Below are 21,607 nucleotides of genomic sequence, written 5' to 3'. Positions count from 1 at the left end.
TGGCTGAGTGGTGCGACAGAAACAACCTGCTGCTTAACACCGAGAAGACCAAGGAGCTCATCGTGGACTACAGGAGGAATGCTGACCCACATCCACCCATCCACATTAAGGGGACGGCTGTGGAGCGTGTGAGCAGCTTCAAGTTCCTGGGAGTCCACATCTCCGAGGATCTCACCTGGACGACCAACTGCTCCAAGCTGGTCAAGAAGGCTCACCAGCGCCTCTTCTTCTTGAGGACTCTGAGGAAGAACCACCTGTCCTCAGACATCCTGGTGAACTTCTATCGCTGCACCATCGAGAGCATCCTGACCAACTGTATAACAGTCTGGTACGGGAACTGCTCTGCCTCGGACCGGAAGGCGTTGCAGAGGGTCGTGAAAACTGCCCAGCGCATCGCCGGAGCACCACTTCCTGCCATAAAAGACATCTACAGGAAGCGGTGTCTGAAAAGGGCTGGGAAAATCATCAAAGACCCCAGTCACCCATCACATGGACTCTTCACCCTCCTGCCCTCTGGGAGGCGCCACCAGGTAAGACCACCAGGTACCGGAACAGCTTCTTCCCCACAGCTGTCAGACTCCTGAACTCTGCCTCCTGACATCTGACCCACGTTAAACTCATGGACTGAACATACACACACCCACAATGGACAACTGTACCCTCAAACACAATAATAACATGGACTGAACCACCACTCACAACCACTAGCACTTTATATAGCCTCTGTAGAAACTATCTACACCCTCACTTATCTTAACTGCACTACTGTATAGCTCTGTGTAAATAATCATTCTGTACATTCGATAATCTTTAATCCTACAACTGTTTACAACTTGCATAGTTCCCATTTCTGTATAGCTGTATATCCCAGATTCTGTAAAGTTATTTATTTCATTTCATATTCTGTATAGTTTTTCATATTTATATCCTGTTCATATCCTGTACATAGCTTGTACTCACTACAGCCTGTACATACTTATAGTTATAGAATATTCACAACATACTTCATACCGTGTACATTATAACATACCATAATAGACCCATTTCTGTAATATACTCACATATCTATATTATTGCTAATATATATTGTAATATATCTATATCACTAAAGCACTTCTGGATGGATGCAAACTGCATTTCGTTGCCCTGTACCTGTGCATGTGCAATGACAATAAAGTTGAATTCTATTCTATTCTATTTCAGTGAAGTGAGATCAGCTGCTTCTAATGACCTAGTGGTGCCAGTCCAGTCATGTGAATGTCCTCTGTGTAATTTTCTCGTCTCTGAAAGGATGCCTTTCAAAAGTCTACAAAACACAGAATGCAGACAGTTTTTGAGAAATTTCACGGTTTTCTTTAAACAAATTATGCACATTATCCTGTGCGGCACAGCAGTCTGGGAACCTTCCTAATGCTAAATTATTGAAGAAATGTGGTAGTAAACAGCACAGAGTTTACGTCTTGTTTAGGACTTAAGCAAATGCATTAATGATTGAAAATTGAATTTCGCCGTGATAGATCATGCTAAGGGAATTATACAGTTTAGATGCTTCTATTAGAGATGCACGGATTGACCGCCCAGGAACCGGAATCCAGCATTATTAAATAAAATTTTACATTTTGCACTGAAGGACCGATGATGTTTGCTTGTATATGCTGTCAGCTATAGTTCTTAGAAAGACAACCTGCCAGTCACACTTAGATAGAAATCAGAAATCAGAACATCCCAAGATAATAGCATCTCTAGTTTCCACAAATCTTATTTCTGGGATCATTCCTAACACAGAGTCAGCTGAATCATGGATGTCCTTTTTAAAAAAATTAGTTTTTATGATAACAAATAACTTTTGGCATCTTTTTGCTTCAACTGATTCTATTTTGGCAACTGATAAAAGATTTCACAAAATGATTATTTTATTATATCAAATTGTTAAAGGACTCTGTTATATGGTTTATGTCTTTTATTAAAGCCTAAATTGATATCAGCTGAGACAAATCAGAAGTAGAATTAAAAGTTGACATTTACCATTATTGGTTGTGATCTTATTAACTGTTACAAACAAGGAACATTACCTGAATTAAATATAGTTTGTTTCAAGGATCTGCTGACTCAGATACCTGAAAACAACAACTAACTATTGCTTATGTGATTTAAACAAGAAATGTAGGCTCCTCTCCTTTTTTTTTTCCTTCTTGACCTCCCTTTAGGGCAGGGGTGGGCAATCTCAGTCCACGAGGGCCGGTGTCCCTGCAGGTTTTAGATGTGTCCTCGAACCAACACAGCTGATGATTTAAATGGCTAAATTCGCTCCTCAACATGTCCTGAAGTTCTCCAGAGGCCAAGGTGAGATCTAAAACCTGCAGAGACACCGGCCCTCGTGGACTGAGATTGCCCACCTCTGCTTTAGGGGTTGCCACAACTGATCTGCCTCCATCTCACCCTGTCTCTAGCATCCACCTCTGTCACACCAACCCTCTGCATGTCCACCTTCACTGGATCCATGAATCCTCTCTGTGCTCTTCCTCTTTCCGTCCTGCCTGACAGCCATATTGAAAATAATATTGAGTGTTGAGTATTTTACTGGGTATTGAGTTTGAAATTCTAGTAGTTGAACAGCAGTTGTTGTTATCCCAGGCTTCGAACAATCCAACACGGAAACTTTACAAATGATCCAAAGAAGCCAAAGAAGCAAACAACAATCAGTCATGGATTATTTCTGATCCTTTAGCTTTTCCCCACCTTTATTCTCTCATCTTTAAATTAAAAAAAAAAAAAAAACAACCGTCTGTGTCCATTTCAATGTTTATTTTTTTTGTGCTACAAATAATCTAAACACAGGTTGATTCTTTTACCATTGCTTTGTTATCTGGGTCTTTGTAGTATTTTTCTTACACAGTAGTTTATGTTTGAGGCGTTGTAGAATGACTGAAAGGGATCCACTGGATGTTGTATAACCCTGTTTTGTTTGTAGGCCGTTTGAGGTCAATTGTTTTAAATGAGATGAATATTTTAAAAAAGGAAGCAAACAAACAAAATTGAGTGTTCTTTTGTGTAATTGTGTTAACACGATCAAATTGAAACAATACTTCAACTGAACAGTTCTAATTCATTGTATTTTGATGAAACCCTTCTACAAGCAACTCCAAAAAGTCGGGCCATTACGTAACATGCAAGCAAAACCAAATTCAATCATTTGCAAATCTTATAAGGCCAAACATCAAATGTTTCATTTCATTTCATTTTAAAATGTAAAATGTAATATTTTAATAATAAAATCTTAAAATCTAATAACAGTCCCACAACAAACATCTGGGCAGTGGTTTCCATGACAGAATCATGCAGTGTCATCACAGGCATCCATGCTGATTTTCAGTCTTGGGCCTGTGATGACACTGAGATTACTCTAGTTTCACTGTAACTTTGGATGATGTTATGTACTCTAGATGACAAGGCGATAGCAATTTTATGAGAACACGAGTCACTGTTTTTAGCAGATACCAGGCGAACCTCTGCTCATCTTCTGAGAAACTCTGTAACATGTTCTTTTGATTCTCAGTAATCTTACTAACCTGGGAATCAACCGTATTATGTTCCTCCAGCTGTTTTTCTTTATTTTCTTTTTTTCTTTTTTTGTATTGCCAACGTCTACAGTTAGGTATTATGACATGAATATTCATTTCTTTTTGTTTGCTTTTCCTTGCTTGACTACAGTTACATTTCTGCAGTCTTCAAATAATCATTGGAGCTTTTAAAAATGTTCTGTCTAAAAAAAAAAGCAGCAAACATTTGACAGCACTTGACCCAGGAGACAAACAAAAAGAAAACAGGATGCTGTTGAAAACAATGGGCAGGTAATCTAACACAAGCCATTTTTTAAAATCCAACAACAGGAAAAGGAATCAATGAAAGAAAGCAAAAAATCAATTCAAGGAACCCAGGATGGATGGAGCAAACACAAAAGGTGGGAAGCAAACAAAGACAGGAAATGAATTCATCCGAGAGATACACCAGGTAAGCGAAACAAACCTGACACCATGACACATCAGAGGTGCAGTTAAACATTTAATTCTGCAAAATGCTGGTCAAAAATCAATGTTTGTGTAAGAATGAACTTATCCAGGTGTAGAAGTTTATACAGTGTAAATGTAACTTGTGATTACTACAACAGTCAGCCTTGTTGTTCCTGGGAGATGACAGAACTGGTACCTCTTTCATGTCTGTATGATAAATAAGAAACTGCAGATGGGAGCTGGTTTGGTGTGTATGTAAACATTTTTGTATTTGTGTTTTTTCCCCTAAGGAATCATATTAATGTGGCTCTAACACCATCATTCCAGCTGATCAGCCATGTCACTGTGATGTATATAGCTTTCCAATACCAGATACAAAACATCTCATGTGGTAGTGGTAGATGTTTCCCTTCACAACATTTCTTTTTTCAGAATGCAAGGAGTTTGTTTTGGAAGACTTAAAAGCTTTTCTGACAGAAAGGCTTCCTTCTGCCAGAGAGGGCTGTCATCCTGCGGAGGGAAAGATTGTTCACAAATGGAAAACATTAAAGACAGTTGCCAAACTTTCCAGGATTGGACGTCCCAACAAATTCAACTCAAGGTCACATTGTGCAGTGCTCAGAGAAACTGCAGTTAACTCAAGAGCTACATCTCTGACTCTGTTAGCATGCTAAATGTGAAAGTTCATGAGAGTGCAGTTAGAAACGCACTCAACAAGTACTGCACGACTTGTCTGGATGGAAGCCTCTTTTCTCTTTAACAAGAACATGACAGCACGGATTAGGTTTGCAAAGTTGCACCTGAATAAAACAAAAAAGACTTCTGGAACAATGTCCTTAGGATACATGAGACCAGAGTGGAACTGTTTGGGTATATCACACAGCACTGCATTTAGAGAAAACCCGAACACAGCATATCAGCAGAAACACCTCATACCAGCTGTTAAGCATGGTTGTAGAATGGTGATGAATAGTGCTGGCTGTGCAACCACAGGGGATTATTAAACTATTCTGATTCTGCTTTTTATTCCAGAAACACGTGTGAGAGCTAATTTTAATATCCAGCCATTAACTATCTGTAACTCTCTGCAATCCACTAACCAGCTTTCATACCCTCTTCAAACCAGCCTTTTCCACTGTGGATATTTTAACAGCACGGGGAAAAGCACCATATCTACATCTATGACACCAAGCTAATACATTTCTGCATTTTGATGAATACATCCTCTCCTTGAAGGAGCAAAGATGCTCATTTCCATCATATGCAATCTATATTTCATAAGACTAAAAGTCTCACTTGGCCTCGAGGTCAGTGAATTGCAAACATAGCACAGGAGCCGCTGGTTCATCACGTACATCACCACCTCCGGTCAGGTGTACTTAAACACGGGGCGCCTTTCTGCCAAAATAAACATCCAGTTTCATCAGCATGGTAACTATAGCTCTGCTCAGCTGCAGGCCCCTCAGTAGTCAACGATACAGTGTCACTGGTGAGAATATGAGGGGCGTGTCTCTAAAATGGAAGACATCCTGGTTATAGCAGGAGCAGATAGAGTGGTGACATGTGTGACTCAGTCCCGATTAATAAATCAAGTTTGCCTCGGGATTAGGAGGAGTGGGGTATGAAAGACAAACCATTCCAATCATTTTGCACTTCTTCAGCAACATTAAACGTTGCCTCCTCCCCCCTTAGACATGTAATGTTGTTTTTGAAAGTTATATAATGAACTTTATGTTGAATGATGTCCAACTGGGAAATCTAATAATACCAAGTGTAGCAGGGTGAACACGCACATCAGCTCTTTCCAATTACCCGTGAGTCTGCAGCATTAAAACGGATTTAACTTTTAACGTGTATGTTTAAAAATAAGCACATGCTTATCCAGCTGTCTTCGAATTAAATTAGTTTGTTGAGGTAGAAAAAAAATGTGTATGATGAATAAGACAGGGTGGTTGTGGATGAGGGGTGGAGGAGTGGAGTGTGGGTGAAAAGGTCAGCAGATGGTTATTTATTTGTCGCATCCTGACGCTATGGTGATGAAGGTTAGTATGTTAGGCATTCGCACATGATTACGGGGACAGCGTCCATGATCCAAGTCACATACTTTATCTTTTTAGTACTGTTTCTTACAATATGCATGCGAATGGGACTTTGTATTGGTGGTGCAGAGTTTGGTGGATTAGAAGGGACAAAAAGCATTTTAGCTTTTGTGCTGCAGAAGGGGAACGATGCAGGCGGCCATCCTGATACTTTTGGTGGACTGTATCTGATCTGCTGCAGCATTTAGGGCACATTAAAGCTTTTGGCATATCATTAGTGGATATGCATTTCTTTCAAGGATGTTCTGCCCCCTTGTGACAGGAAATCCAATGCTTCAAGAGCCTCTCTGTACATGTGCAGTGTTATTTTCACTCTCACTTCTCACTTGAAATAAATACAAAAAGTGTCGCTTGGGCCTGCTGAGATGAGTGTCAAAAGGCGTTTACAGGTAACTGCTTCGCTTTACATTGCAGGAATTAATAGGGACGTGTGAAGGTGCAGTGGAACGAGGTACGCATAAATGAATCAGCATCTGTGGATTTGGGCCAACTGAACTGTTAAAACAGATGGATATTGCATATAAGAGATTAGTGGGAACAGAAGGTTTTGGCTATGAAAACTGTGTTTTGAGTAGGATCCAAATCCAGTCATAAATTACAAATGTGTAGTAGTCAGACACACAGGATGTAGTCTTAATGTGAGACTGCACTTTTACAGCATGCAAAATGGCGATACTATTTTATTTTTTCTTGCATGACAGACAATCTGTCATAAAATTGACATGAAGTATATAGCTGAGAAGAAGTCAGTAGAGATATTGACTTAATTCTGGCTTTTGTCCACAGCTCTAATTCTCATAACAAAATTAGATTTAAGACATTATTTGATTTCGAATGGTGCCTATAACAGCAAATCACCGTGGGATACTGAGCAAGGAAATACGGGACACTTTGGACACTTCAGTAGGGACTCCATTTTTAAATTAGATCAGCATCACTTTAAGATTCAGTGCAGCTTTCTTTTATTACCATCTTAGGACTGACTTGTTTTGATTGGATGTAAAAACCAACCTGTTATTATGCAACCAGTTACTCGTGCTCAAGGTTTACTCATGAAAATGTGGCCTTGTCAGCACTCATGAGGTCATACACTGTAGGTTAGGTGTGTCTGAGAAACAAAATAAAACATGGGGGGGTGCCTTTAATCTGATTGCTCTTTGATTACTCAACCCAAGTACTGGTAAATATCAGACTTGCTCATTGGACCTCTGAAGTGTCAAGGTGTGTGACTGTTTTTAATTCTAACATGAGCTAAATGCAACTTTTTTTCCGCCTTGTGTTATTTTTAACAGTTACAAGTGTGTAGGATGATTAGTATATGGCACAGTAGTAAATAGCACACCATCTGAGTGATGAAAACAGTGAGAAGGAATACACAGGTGAGAAAGCAACCGCACAAAGTCTAAATTTAGTGTGTGAACAATGAAGTTTATTTAAGTGTAATACGACGAATGATGATTAATGATTAATCACATAGTTGACGGGCGAGGAGGGACTTTTTGATGAACTCATCAATACAAAGTTTTTGTTTATGAGTTTACTCAAGATAATTACTTGCAGGCTTTGAAAAAAAAAATCACTTTTCATGTTAAAAAAATAAAATAAAATACATCAGATTTCCCAGTGTGGTCGCCAAGGGGCGACACAGTACCCCACATTTTCTCCCTTTCTCTCGGCGTTGTCCTGTACGAGTCCCGGTGTGGGTGACGTCACCAAGGGGACCGGCGATCAAGCTGAGTGCGCTCAACGAAATCAAACCGGAAGTTAAGGAATTTGTCTTCAAAATAAAAGCATTATGCATCTTAGCTCACACAGAGGAGCGAAATGTCCTTGAAAATTGTAGGCGCAAAAATGAATAACAGCAGATTGAATAAAAATTAAAATAGACAATAAAATATTTTCAAATTCATAATCTTTATTTGCATCCTTCTTGCATTTCTTTTCACATTTAGCTGTTTCATGTTCAATTAATAAATAATTTGGGGGTTGACATGATATATTCATAAGTCGTCGTAAAAAGTCAAAGACAGGTGGAAAGGTGAACATGCAAACAAGGAAGGTTTACAATAAAAAATAAATGGACAGGTTTTTATTAGTACATTTCACAACATGTCTCATTCACACACATACAAGCGCTTTTTTCTCTCCATCTAATTGCTTTTTTATCTAGCATTCACACTCTGATGAACATCAGGAGAAATTCTGGGTTCAGTATCTTATCCAAGAATACTCTGGCGCTACTCTACCTCCTAAGCCACAGCCACCTTGGGAGGGTAGTGAGACCTGCTGTTATGTGTGGTTTGGAAATGTTAAAATTTTCATTGTGACTCACCAGGTAAGTCCATGGACAAGTTTGGAAAGAGAGTTAGAGAGGCAATGCTGAGAGAGTTTGGACATGTACAGAGGAGGGATAGGTGGTAGATTGAACAAAGGCTACTGTATATGAAAAGAGGAAGATGACAGAGACGATTTGTGGATGTAGTGAAGGTGGTTGTGTGACAGAGGAGGTTGTCAGTGATAGGGTGAGATGGAGTCAGAGCATCTGATGTGGTGACGCTCTAAAAGGAGCAGTCGGCTGAAGGAGAAGAACCAGAATTCCTCTGGAAACAAGTTTTTGTGAAGCCTCCAGACACCTTTAAAAGGGCAGACATCCTGACGAATCATCTGAATCAACTTATTAAATAAAACTATTGGTTACTTTGAGATAAAAAAAAAGAAGAAGCCATAAACCGAAACATAAGACATATATGATTTAAAAACTTAAAAGAAAACTTTAAAAATCTAAAGACATTTAATAAAAGCCCATTTTTCCCACCTGGAAGTTACATTTCTGTCACCATCTCCTCCGGACTTCAAATTCAGTCTTGTTTGACTGCAACGTCTCTACGCCCAGAGGTATTTTATTTTGAAAGCAAAGAGCGGAAGTTGGCAGCCCCGTAGACTGAGCTTGAAACGAGTGCTTGAGGTGGAGGCAGTCAGCCTGCGACGGAAAAAAACAAGCTATAATAGGTCGGACACTTCATGCTCGGTTCTTGTTTTAAAAGAAAGAAAAATAGAGAAACCGGTGGTTATGTGGATGTAGGAGGTTATTTTCGCGGCTTTCGCGCGGGCTCCCTAACTTACAATTTGATTGGCGGGTTCTGGTTCGGGGTTTGTTGTTGAGCGTGTCGCTGTTTGCCCATTCTCACTGGAGTGAACACTAAGGTAAGCCTTGTAACCGCAAATGAACTGTGTTAAGTTGGTGCAGTTGGACTGGTTGTTTTGGCCATTTCAGTGCTGCTTAAACGACCGTTTTCAGTTATATTTGCCCGGGAAAAATGTAATTACAAGCTGAGGTAAAAGTTGGGGTAAAGAAAAACGGCAGCTTGCTCGTGCCACTTTGTAGGTTTGACGCTGGGTCTTTGTCCACTCAGAGGTGGTTTCACTGGACGCTGTGTGCTACAGCCTCGGTTTTTCCTTGCGTTTGAGTGGTTGCTGTTAACGAGCCACACAAACAGTGATATTTTTCTTTTTTAATTTTTAGAGTCAGAACAAATGGTTTCCAATTTATCAACTTTACCGTTTAGCATTTTTTTTGCGGGGCCACTTCTTAAAGGCCTATAAGCGCAAGCTACTCAAGCAATCCTCAGGCAGGTCCTTTAGACTGTTTTCTCAGGCATCTGCTCTTGTTTGAGTAATTTCTCGCATTTATATCTCTGATTAATAAAACCCCACACACAATTTCCTGTCATTCTTTTTACATTTACAATGAGCTGCGTTTGTCAGCAGGCCTATTTAAAAACGCAGTGGCTTACACAATGAACCACATTTGCCAAAACACCATAGACTGGCGACTGGTGCCACATGCCGAGATTGTCAATGTTGAATGTCTAGTGGCTTTTCATGGTAACTACACCGTGCGTCGTCCTCATCAATAGCAGCAGAGAATAGCATGCATTGTCTGTCTTGCTGTGGCAGTTATTGTCCATAAGTAAAGTCCCTTTTATTCTAGAAGACGGGGGGAAATTTGCACTTGCATGCAAATGCAAGGACTGAGGTTATAAGAAAGCACAGTTTCTCTTTTTTCTTTTTTTCAACATGCAGGTACACTTGCGTGGCACACCTATTCTGCCGACACACCCTCTGACAAGAGCACCATGTTAGCTCTGAGTCTAGGACAAGGTTCACTCAGAAATGAACAGGTATGCCGTGTAGGCATGTGCAATAATGGAGCGATAAAGTGTGAATTGCATAAACTTCCATTACATCACAAAGCAAAGAGAGAACGCGAGTTTCAGTGCTTTGCATTTCCAGCATATCAGAAACATGACTAAAACTAGAAAGACTGCTAATGATACCGAGAAGTGCAGTAACTGCATGTACTCACTGGAAAGGTGAGCTTTTCGGGCTGACTTCACACTCAAGTAACATTTAGTATGAGTGTTGTAGATTATGTGGTGGTTCAGTTAAACCCTAAATTTGACCTGAAACTATTAGTTATGGGAATTAGGGTGATCGGGTAATTTGGGTCTGATTCCACCTCACAGTGCATATTTGCTGCATTTCTTGATCCTCTATGATTGTAAGCTGAATATTATTGTATTTTTGATTGGCAGACAAAAAAAGCGGTATTAAAATAACTCACGCCATGCCTTTTTCCCCCCTCCAATTTTACGACTTATAAACAGTTATAACTGAACAAGTAATGATAATAAGTAATGATAAAAAGTCAGATAATTGTTGCAACCCTGCTGTATCCTGTTGCATGCATGCTTTTAAATGAGGTTTCGATCTAAGGCATTTTTTATGTTTTATAGGTACATTTTGAAGGAATTACCAAGTGTGTGCACATGTTAAGCAATTCTGTCATTTTAATGTAAAGTTGATTAAGTCAATTTTGCAGATGCTGCTTTTTTCCTCTTTAAAGTCTTTGTAAACCAATTATTTGGGACTTTTTTTTTCTTTCTTTTCTTTTTTTGGCTGGTTGCTCCAATCGCATCATTTAAAGCAGTCTTTCATTACCTCTCCTTTCAAGAATTTATAATTGACATGTTTCATTATAAGCTGGACTTGTAGAATAGCCCTTTTCAAAATGACACACATTAAATTGGCTCCATGTGCTGCAGAGACTGAAACCAATGGTGTGTTCAGGCAGCCATCATCAATTAATAAAGTCAAACATTTTAAGAGTCAATCTGTGGGAACTTCCCCTATAATAGTCTGCCAAGTGTTAAATGCTTGAGATGAACTGAAGCATTTTTTTTAACCAGTGTGTGATTCAGTATTGGGGTATTAAAACATGCATGGTTTTTCCTACCATAATATGTCTAAGTGAATGAAGCAACCTGGACAACAGGTAATGATTAACCTCATATCCAATCTGATAGAAAGAACAAACACTGGTGTTAATATATGACTTTGTTTGTTTCCACCTCGCATGAGCTTTGTCACTTGAAGTTGATATGAAGGCAGCTCGTAGCAAGTGTTGAACAAAATATTCTGGACGTCAGATGAGGTGGTATTGTATAAACGTTTGGTGCCGATTTAGAGAAAATAATATAATATGAATATTTCTTAGTATATGTGATGTTGATATATATACAAGCATGTAGATCGCCCTTGCATTTAGTGACAAATTGCTATTTTTCGTCTGCATGTCTTAACTTCCACTATCAAACTTGGAACATGTGCACGTTTGTCATTTGAGCTGCATTTTTTTTCTTCTTACATACGAGATACTAATCCAAATCCTCTTTCTTCTGTGTATTTGATTGCACTTTTATGAGCTGTGACTAATTACTCTGCTTGTCTTTCTTGTATATGCCTAATGGGCCTTTAAAAAAAAAAAATCCCTTGCATACTGCCGCGCTGTGCCCACACAATATTTTGTTCCTCTGTTGTTTTGAGTGGAAGCCAGTGGAAAATGACTTTGTTCCGAGCAAGTGATGCTTTGCTTCTTTCTCATTTTGCTGATTTATGTGATTTGTACTTGAAGTGGTCTTCTTTTTTTTCTCTCTCTTTTTTTTAAGAGAAGGCGCTGAGTCGATCATATGCGATCTTAAATTGTCTGTAATGTAGCAATGAATCATTTATAGTCTAATAACATAAGTGGTAGTTAAATGATTTAAGATTTCGAGTGCAGGCGAAATATATCTTTATTTTTATGCCTGCTGTGAGAAAAGGGTTCTAAAACCTATTGCATCATCCCCTTTTATTTTATGACCTATATTACATGGACTGTCTCTTGGAGAGTGAGGGTAATTTTATTTACACTTTCTTCACATTGTATGGAACGTTGTGAAGAAAGTGTAAGACGCAGGTTTCTGTGTGGACCTCCCAAACAAAATAATAGAAATTAGAGCAGAGCGATATGACCAAAAATATTTATCACGAAATAAATTTGAAAATTTGCTATAACGATATAACTTTCCTTGCTGACAGTTTAACCAAAAGGCATTTCCAGTGGAAATTGGCCGACATGTCCTCACCATAACCACGCATAATATCCACAAAACTTAAAAAAGGGGTTATACACACACAATACGGTAATATTATATTGAAGCATAGTATGTGTCACTCCGTGAGTCTCCTGACTACGATAGCCGTAATGCTCCGACAATCCATCAAGCAGTACGGCTTCATAGCTTAGCAAAGTAGTACTAAAACATTTGACAGATTTTTGAGCACCGTGTACCACATAAAATCGTTTCAAGGTCAGTAAACACAACCAGAATTCGTACATAAGGCACACGGGATTATAAGGGGTACTGTCGATTTTCAGAAAAATCTTAGGATTGAATTTAAGTGTGCCGTATTTTCCAAAAAACACTGTAATAACGATGGCCCGCTAGCATGCGCTACCAAAAATAGTGCTTTGTTGTGTATCTGACGGACGAAAGCTAAACCAGTTCCACACCACTGAAGTTGCAGCATTTTTACAAACCAATTCTGGTTTATCTGTTTCATTCAACGATCTGCTTTCGCCCTTCTCATTCTTCATCGCCGCCATCCTTTTCCTGCCATCTGTGTATGAAAACAAAGGCACTGCGCATGCGCGTTTTACCCATATTCTATCGCGATATTTCATTTTCTTATCATTCCCCAACATTATACCGGTATTACCGTGAACGGTATGATATGGCCCAGCCCTAATAGAAATTTATTTCCAGCAATATTTTCAGGAGCCTACAGCAGGGGGAAACATCCATGGAAAAAAAAATTTTTTTTTCATGTGGAAAGCATAAAATTTCGTGTCCCTCAGGGAAAAGGCTTACTAGGAGTGAAGAAGGAATTAATAAATGCTGTGAGAAGACAGAGCAATGCTTCTGAAGAGAATCATGATGGAAGCAAGATGAAGGCCATCTCATTGTCATTGTAATCATCGGTAATCTGGGGAATAGTTGTCCATTAAACTGACAGTACATGCAGTTATGACTTCTGTGACTCTGTAATGTAAGAGAAGAAAGTTGATTCATGCTGCTGTTTAAACTGGATCAGGAAGGTTACCATGGTGTGTGTGTGTGTGTGTGTGTGTGTGTGTGTGTGTGTGTGTGTGTGTGTGTGGTCTTGTTGGTGAAATATAATCTTTCTTCATTTAGGTTTTGTTTGTTTTTAAAGTTGGTGTTATTTCCTTCATACCACGTCACTGCAGCCCATCAATGTTTTTTTTTTTTTCTTCTCTTCTGTTTTTTCAATGTTATTATCAACATGGCTCTGGGATGGAAGTGTCAGCCGGTCACTTTAGCGCAATGTGGTTTATTTGAACAAATATTGAAAAATGGAAAGTTAAGTTATGCACAAATATTGTTAGTGTATAAAGTGATCATCATAAGAATCATAAGAATTTCCCCTTCCTTATTTTAGTGTGCTACATCTTGTCCGAGGTGTTGCTTATTCTGTGCAATGATTTTTTTTAACATGATTTTTCACAGTGTAGTGATTTGCACATTTACCTAACAAGCAAAAGATCCCTGGTTTGATGCCGGGAGGAGACACAAATCCCTTGGGGGTGTCATCGGGAAGGGCATCCGGCATAAAAATCTGCCAAATCAAATACACGGACAGATCCACGGAGGTGATCGTTTGTCACTAAGGCAGCAGTTGAAAAGTAGTTTTTCTTTTCAAGACCGACTTAATATTTATTCAGTATAACCTCAAATTAGTGACTGAGCCCATAAACTCTGTAGAGAAGCTTTTACAGAGGTCAGGGATGAAAAACCCTTTCCCATAGACTTTTATAGAACCATAAATCTCTTTGTAACTGGAGCTATCACCATCTGGTGTCTTCCAGATAGATGCAGATTGTTAGGGACTTCCGCATTGGCTTTATTTCACCAACATGGAAGCTGTGTCTGTTTTATACTGTTTATGGCTGTGGTAGGCCCAGCAAACAATAGAGATCCTGCACTTGACGGTTAATGTTGCATGCAGTTGTGGGTGAACCATGTGAGAGATCCTAAGCAATTCAGAGATAAAGGCAACTGTTAAAGTTCCTTTAACAGGTTCCACTTTATAAACTTTGACACAAAATACATCTACACCAAGTAAAATGTATATGTATCTTACTGATTAAAACTCTTCTTTAGTAATCTTAGCTGCACCTGGAAAAAAATGTGGGAGTTTCAACTTTGAGTTTTATAGCTAAACTGAATGTTTAAAATGTATTGGTCTATCGTGGTTATTATTTCTTCTCTTTGGAAGCCAAAATGTAGACATTCATTCTTCTCTTTCTGTTAATCTGATGGCATCTGAACATGTCTGCTGCAATCCCATTGGCAATTTAAGACTCCAGTCACACGGGCCTTGACTTCAAAAAAGTATAACGAGTGATCGGCCGCTGTAAGTGTCTGTAACAGTATAACCTAGGCACGAGGCTTTATTCTAACAGATCTAGTAACATTTGTATCTCATCAAGATAGAATGATTCTTTGTTAACAGGTAGGTGTGTACCTACTAAGGTTGGGCAATATGTAAAAATTTTCCAACTGAATAGTAAGTCCACTAACCGACGATAGGCAATATAATTGCGAAGGTGACTTTTTGATAGGTGGAGCAATGTAATCATGCACACACTGATTTGCATGTTTAGAATTTATACGTTTTGTTTGGAGGGAATATTTGACCTTCTTTTCTTGTTTGTTTACGTCAGATTGTCTTTTTAAAATGTCTGCTAGAAGAGATGATTTGATTTTTAACTTACTTTTTTTTTGTGTACTGCCTTTCCTTCTTTCTTTTATGAGTTTGAGTAAATGAATCGCTGCATTTGGGCGCACTCTGAGAAGGGTGCATTTGTTCGCAGCTGGAAGAGGGTGCTGTTAAAATAGCGCTATTATTTATTTATTTTTTTTCCGTTGACTGCTTCTCTTAGCTTCTACCAACATTATTAGCAAACTTACTCATGGGCAGATGGATGGATGGATGGATGGATAGACAGATGAATAAATTGCTCTTGTAAAAATGATTGGTGAAAGGCTCGGCCTATCGTTGATATATTCGTCTAATCGCTCAAACTTAGTACCTACCTGTAAGAGAAGTGTCTGCTATAGCTGAAGGTCTCAGCTCACTAAAAAGAAAAAAGCTCACTGTTTTCTCAAAATGCCATAAACGGCAATAATACCTGTAGAGGATAAAAATAAAAATAAAAAATAAAAACCCACAACAAAACAAAAAGCCCTTTGGAGTGACAAACAGACTACTTCTTTCTGCACAGAGGATGGTGTTGGAACATCAGGCTTTTTCCACATTTCACCACCAGCCCAGGTCCATAAACATCACAGAGCACAAGAGAGTTTGTGTGACTTAAACGCTCACACAGACCTCTCCAAAACCAACAAACACCTTTCATGTTGTTTTTTCTGTTAAATTGTTAACTGAGTACATTTGATGCATTGGGTCCTAGTCTATATAAATAAGACTTAAAGTCTTTACTGTAATGAAGATGGGTCAGATTAATGAGATTTACCAGTGTATAGTATTCTCTGAAGTCTGTTTTTTGCTTTATGTTGTTTTAAGTTTTGCCCAGAGTTTACTTTATAACTACAACATCAGACTTTCATGCCTGTAGCACTACATCTTTATTTATATTACTTTATGATAGGCTAACAAAGCCATGAGAAACATCACCTGTTGAAACATCAGCATCTAAACATTTAGTGTCTAGTGGACACCACACCCCAGGCTGTCGCTTTTGGCTTCCTTTTTTTTTTTTTTTTTTTTTGATGACTTTACTCAGTAGTTTAGACTTTCTGTTGTCTTTCCTGTGTTCCTCTTTTGTTCCTTGAGTTTGTCTAGTCTCTCCTTCTTGTCCTTCATTTCTGTCATCACCTCCCAGCTCCATCTCCTTCCACCCGGTTCGAGTTCCTAATTCATGCCCAACAACTGATCTAACAGTATGTTGGCTTCAGTGTCCTTGTGTCACCACTGGGCATCAGGCCTAATCCTGCTCTGTGATGAAAGGGAGGTGGCAGGGGTGAGTGCTGGAGGGAGGGGAGGCTGTGAAAGAGTAAAGCTGGTTAGAGTACGATTGCACAGTTTCTCAGTCTTGCATACTCTTATCCACAGAGTCAAAACTGCACACTTTTTAATCTGCAGTTTGAGGTTAAGACCTGAGTTGCAAGTTTGAGTGCAAGTTAGGGACATTATATTGTATTTTAAAAACAGAAGAGAAGACGGCATATTTCTGCAGACAGCTATCGAGTTTGAGGCAATACATTGGCAGGTTTTCTTACTGAAATGATGGATATAGATGGAGATTTGAGGGTTGGGAGATGTAAAGCTTCTGAGGTCTTCAGGGAGATTACCCATGCAGACTATGATTTCAGCTTCGCTTCACTCTGTGGAGAAATATGACCTTAAATTTATAAACCTTCCGGTGAACTGCTCATTAAACAGTAATCAAGAGTCCACTGCTGTCCCACATGTTCCTTAAGCAGGTATGGGGTTCAGATTGCATAGCAGAAAATTGCTACTTGGGCTGTGGAGAGAGAATCTGAGCGAGGGTGAAACCCAACACTTTACTGTAAGAGTTTAAAACTTTGGACAAAAGTTTGACATCTTACTTTGAGTGCAAATAATGACATAAATAAAAAGTCACATTTTATGTTTTAGATCAATATTTGTGCATCTCTAAAATTTCATTAGATTGATCAAAAGTGAAAATAACTATAAGTACACCAAAAAAATTAGTGATCAAATACTGATGCGCCCTTTACCCCTTATGTCTCAGATTAGAAAGAATTTAAAAGACTAATTAAAGGCCACAGCACCATCTTATTCAGACCATTTGCATGACTTTCGACATCTAAAAGTTGTGAAATGAAGAGAAATTTATATGGCTCATGGAAAAACTTGAACTTTTTGTGAGTTTATTCCATCCTGTTGTTTTTCTGCGGAGGCTTCGACAGGCCCTTCATGCTCTAATTGATTTAATTAAGTGAACGTTTTCCCCTTTGGCTGTACTGATGCAGAAACAGGCGGCGTGCAGACAGAGCATGAGGGCTTTGCTTATCTGTATTTCACAGAAAAATCCAAGTTCCCCTCCGAGCATCGCAGCCCACGTTACTCCCATCCCTCTGCGGTTCAGCCTCATTAACAAGCTCTCACCATTCCTATGGACGCTGTGAAAGGCACTCGCACTCTAGTAAACATTATGATTCATATTTGTGATTAGTTTTTCTGAATGGATGAGTTATTCCGCATAGGGCGCACATTCTGCAATGGAGAGACATCGGCTATGTTTTTATGAGGTAATCTTGTCACTTGGATTTGTTTTGTTTTTTTAATGTTAAATATAAAATTAAACAAGCTAAATAATATTTAAAAAAAAAAAAAAAAAGATAACAATAGCCCTATGGAACATTTGGGACGATGTTTACTTTTCTTTATTATTGATTTTACCCTCTTGTTTACTCAAAATTACTCAAGCATTGATAACTCTAATGTTGGCCTGAGGAACATGCACACATGTACTACCTCAAATGCCAAATGATGTTTTACCAGCTGTTCTTTATTCCTGCCAGTAATGAACTTCAGCCGGGACTAACATATAAGCTCTTCACTCGATCTGCCCTTGCTCTAACCTCAGTGTGAATGCATCTTGACCTGCCATTCAGATTTGCCACTGCAGCTGCTGCGTTCTTTGATTGCTAAATTACACGCCTCTCACTGTTACAGGTTGGAATGACGTGTCCAGTAATTTCGCTAATTGGCTAAACTCATCAAAACCTAAGATTAATTTGAAAAATGGGAGCAATCTGATTTGGAAAAAAAAATACTTATGACCTTCAATGTTTTGACAATTTAGGAAAAAAATGTTCTTTCAAGCCAGTGAAGACTTGGGGAAGTCACTGGTTTATGGCTTAAACCAAGTTTAAGAAGTAATTCTCTCATTAAACCATAGAGTTAATTCTAACAGATTGAACATTGATATGCATTGTTCATTGTTAATACTGTTAATCTTGGAGTTGCTGGTAGTCAGATTTTGTTATTTTTGCTGATACATATACGAGCTGCTTTCCCCTGTTTCCAATCTTCCAGAGGTAATAGGCTGCAGGCTGTAGCCTTATATTCAGCTAAAAACATGACTGTGTTTTCAGTTGTAGGCTGAAAATGAAATGGAAAATATTTCCTCTTACAAATGGGATGATTTGAATTGGATAATAGGAAATTGTTTTTATTTTTTTTCTGACTGAAAATTGACCCAACATTCCCAAAAGATCCACTGCCCTACCAGTGCAAACAATCTAGCTGTTTGCTTTGCCTTAGTTTTGTGAGTCAGTTAAGCTTTCATTCATCTTTCAGAGTTTATCAGCTGAATATTTCTGATAATAAGGGGCACACACTACCTCTGAGTGCAAATGTTCCTAACTGTGTCAAAACAACAACAAAAAACCCCACTGATTTTACTTTGCAAGGTTGCATCAACCTCCTCATACCACAGAGGGACTGCTTTACACACATACATCCATACGTATGGATGATGGAACCAGCTATCACTGCATCTCTCCAATTTAGATCTTAATGCATTAAAAAGCCCTTGCCTTATCCACATCACTGTGTGACCTTTTTTTTGTTTTGTTTTTTGTTCTGAAGAGCCTAGTTTACATCATTTTTCTTATTAAACTCCAAATGTTTATGATATTGTGATTCCGAGGTAAAATCACATGTAGTTCTCTTCAGCAAAATATAATTACAAATTTTATTCGGTATCATTTACCAATAACATACACAGGAAGCAGTGGTGTGTGTGTGTGTGTGTGTGTGTGTGTGTGTGTGTGTGTGTGTGTGTGTGCGTGCGTGCCAGCCGTGTATAGTGAGACCGTGTGTCTCCCTGAACCCCCAAAAATGTTATATTGCAAAGTTTTTCTCTCTCGTTTGTAAATTTGTGGTATTGTGAGATCTTCTGAGTTTGTATAACTTTGTAATCCTGAATAGTCAATATTCTTCTCAGAAATTTCTGACTCTTGGCCCTTGCAATACAGATACACAAGTTCAGCATCTTCAGCTCTGAACTGTGTAATGGAGGACAAACTGTGGAAGTTCAGGGACTTGAGATGAGCCTAACTGATCTGAGACTGTTCTGTGTTCTGGACTGCAGTTTTTCCAGTTTACACGTGTTTAAGATAAGCATAGATGCAAACCTAGATCAGCAAAACCAGCCTGTTTCACAATTTATTAGATTTAAAATAATGCACTCGTAGCCATCTGTGCACCAAGGGCATGCAGTGTAGCTTGCCCCACTGCCCAGCTGCTTATCTTAAAGGGTTTTATTGAATTCTCATCAGTATGACTTTGAGAGGAAGTTTGTCGATAGCTTGTGACTTTAGTCTGCAGAGAATCGGGTATGTGATTCTAAGTAATTTCCCACAAGATGATTCAGAAATCCTTGAGATTAAGGGAAATCCCCACACTACAGAAAAGAATAAGAAAGTAAGAGCAGACAGTGTGCATTTGCTGGGGCATGCATTATGGGAGGGATTATATGGATGGAATTCAACTCTTGTGAAAACGTGCCACCCGCTCCACAGCTTATACAATACAGGAGCTAAACATTGTTGTCACAGTTACATGGTGAAGAAAACAAGAAATAACACACAACATCTATATGCAGCTGCAGGTTTTAGCTACAAGTTGGTTAATGTTATATAGCCCAAACTGGCAGCCCTTTAGTTCCATTAGCATTAGAGATGTTTTCATTAAATGTTAGACACCAACCTTAGCCTTGCCTGAAAACCTCAATTATTACAAATTGCTGAGCAGTGTTTTGCAGCCTGATGTGCCTCAGAACATGGACTGCACCATTAATCGAATAAATTGATTAATCAACGCCATTAGTCAAATGACCCAGTTTTATCTTGATTTGTATGAAATATTTAATAGACCGATCGTGCTGCTGCTACTGAATATTTATGATCTATGCAGTAATTCGATTACAACGGTTGTCTAGTGGCCTACTAACTTTATTTGACTTGTATTTTCCCAGGCTTGTATCACAGTTCTGTGTGATGTAAGAGCTGCAGAGACAGCCTCTCTGAACTTCAGTCAAAAGTAGTCACAGCTACCGTCTGTGTGACAATTTGGCTCACCAAGACATAACTTGGAGCCCATGAAATCTGTTCAAGGACAGACTAATGCTTTGGAATAACTCAAGTTTGATATTTTTGCTTTTAAGGAAGGTTACTATCTGAAATCACCAGATCATGTACTTGTTAAAATCTAGGCTTTAAAGATATGTTGTTGTCTTGTATTTGTCTTCAAATATACTGCTGCGTGCTTGGGAGTTGATTCAGTTGCTGGTAGCAATATGATAGGCATCCCCTAATCCATTTGTGCTCTCTCTCTCTCTTAGCCTCTCTCACACGCATGGCTACAGCTGAAGGAAATCCTTCTTTATTTATGAGATGTAAGGTTCAGAATGCCACAGGGGTCTCCGGAGAATTAAATACTGCACACATTCTGTTTTTCCGCTGTTGAGTGTCTCTTTGTCGCTTTCACATGGACACAGTCATATACACTTGCTACAGGACATCTATTCACCCAGTCTGCTGTTTTTTGGGTTGGCAGAGCTGCAGTTGTTAGAACGCGACCTTGGGAGGGCAGAAAGAGCTGCCGGCAGATGTGTGTACGGTGCTTCACTGTTTTATGTGGAAGAAATTATATCATCTGCATGTCGTAGAAGCAGAAATGCCATCCGGTGCTCAGGCCACACTAAATCGGCACTGAAGTGTAGTGTAAAATGTCAAGCTATGGATGCCTGTGGTGCAGAAAACCATGTAATATGAGCAGGAGAGCTCAGATAGTGTGATGTATTTAAATTGTTTACGATATCAGCAAAAAGAAGTGGCCAGCAAGGAGAACACACTGATGGCATGAAATGGCACATTTCCAGCTTTATCTACCCTCAAATCACAGAGAATATACAGTACCACTGTAACTTAGTTGGCTGATTTTAAAACATGGCTGCTAAGAACTGAACTGGACCTTGTCTGTATATTAAAAGGCTTTGTAGCTTTGAGGTATTGA

The 21,607-nt window shown here is 39.0% G+C and overlaps 1 protein-coding gene across 2 annotated transcripts in view; it reads left to right on the top strand.

The window, feature by feature from the left end:
* Window positions 1-9,008: 9,008 nt before the first annotated feature.
* The window catches only part of LOC147311353 (cytoplasmic protein NCK2-like), a 41,350-nt gene continuing 28,751 nt past the window's right edge, over window positions 9,009-21,607 (top strand). Inside the window, exon 1 of one of the 2 annotated variants that reach the window (XM_086266965.1) lies at window positions 9,009-9,118. The gene's annotated coding sequence lies outside the window, so the exon portion shown is untranslated. Of the gene's footprint in view, window positions 9,314-21,607 lie in introns of both variants that reach the window. The other variant, XM_086266963.1, reaches the window with a different exon arrangement.

The sequence above is a fragment of the Aulonocara sp. 'chitande type north' Nkhata Bay genome, linkage group LG16 (assembly GCF_057382095.1).
Source record: "Aulonocara sp. 'chitande type north' Nkhata Bay isolate Kocher_YH1m ecotype deep benthic linkage group LG16, A_spYH_male_GT1.1, whole genome shotgun sequence".
Lineage (NCBI taxonomy): Eukaryota > Metazoa > Chordata > Actinopteri > Cichliformes > Cichlidae > Aulonocara > Aulonocara sp. 'chitande type north' Nkhata Bay.
Note: the sequence above shows the minus strand (reverse complement) of the source record. Positions and strands in the feature narration are given on the sequence as shown.